This window comes from Rutidosis leptorrhynchoides, chromosome 7 (genome assembly GCF_046630445.1).
Source record: "Rutidosis leptorrhynchoides isolate AG116_Rl617_1_P2 chromosome 7, CSIRO_AGI_Rlap_v1, whole genome shotgun sequence".
Lineage (NCBI taxonomy): Eukaryota > Viridiplantae > Streptophyta > Magnoliopsida > Asterales > Asteraceae > Rutidosis > Rutidosis leptorrhynchoides.
The window spans coordinates 152,447,794-152,449,015 of NC_092339.1; positions in this window are offsets into that span (position 1 = coordinate 152,447,794).

The window sequence follows — 1,222 nt, forward strand, 5'->3', positions numbered from 1 at the left end:
TTATTCGAACTTTGGCTCGATCCCTGAGCAGGTTCAAACTTCCTTTTGCCCTCACTTGTCTTAGACTCGGCTTGTTTATTTGCCATGGCTTTTCTCCTCTTAGCCATCATGAGGTTTTGAGCCATCAGTATCACTGCATCTAAAGTCTCTTTACTAGCAGCAATGACATTTCCCTGAATCTCGTCAGGAAGACCTTCTATGTATCGCTCTATCTTCTTTTGCTCAGTTGGTACCATCTCTGGGAAAAAAGTAACAAACTCTATAAACCTGTTGTGTAACAACCCAACCCGATAACCGACCAAAAACAGTCCCAAAAAAAATTTAAACTGCTGCTCAGGTGTGGTGCGCGGCGCGCTCCACTGAAAGTGCGCGGCGCGCACAAGGCGTTCCAGGCTCTGATCAAACTGTTTTTAACTCGTAAAAAGATGGACCACTTCCCGACATATTTAGACCGAACGCTTTTCACGACAAACTTATATATGTAAAACTAACACGAATCAAACATAAAACTATGTTTTACAAGTGGGGCCCACACGACCCAAAATACAAGTTTAATACAAGTTTAGAGTTTCGACCACCAAAAAGTTTAAGTTCCAAACTACACAATGAGCATGGCGTTTGGGATTAAACTACCCAACTATCGGTCAAACTCCAAGAGCTACTAAAGCCAAAAGCGTCCCCTAGCATCAAGCGGGATCTCTAGTCCGAACGAATGCCCTTACCCTTATCCACGCCGGAACCTATAAAATGGTAAACAACGAGAGGGTAAGCTAATGCTTAGTGAATGCAATACTTATACACATACGTATGTGATTTACCTACACGCATCCACCTACAAAACCATTACATACAACGAACAAACGAGTTAGCATCAACAAACACACGACTAGCAACAACGTTAGTATATAATTCAACACGATAATATACTAAACATAAAAGGGCATAAACATGCTAACCGTTCACCGCTTACTACTACCGACTTGTAGCCGACCAAGATCATCGAGTCTCACTCGTACCATGTCACCGACTTGTGACTCATCATATGGTGTCACCGGCTTGTGAATCACCATGTAGCATCACCGACTTGTGAAGCCCCACCTAGTGTCACCGACTTGTGATCACTAAGAAATGTCACCGACTTGTGACTCATCATAAGGTGTCATCGACTTGTGAATCACCACTATTACTTATGGGTCACCGCCTCGTGAACGCCATGTGGCAT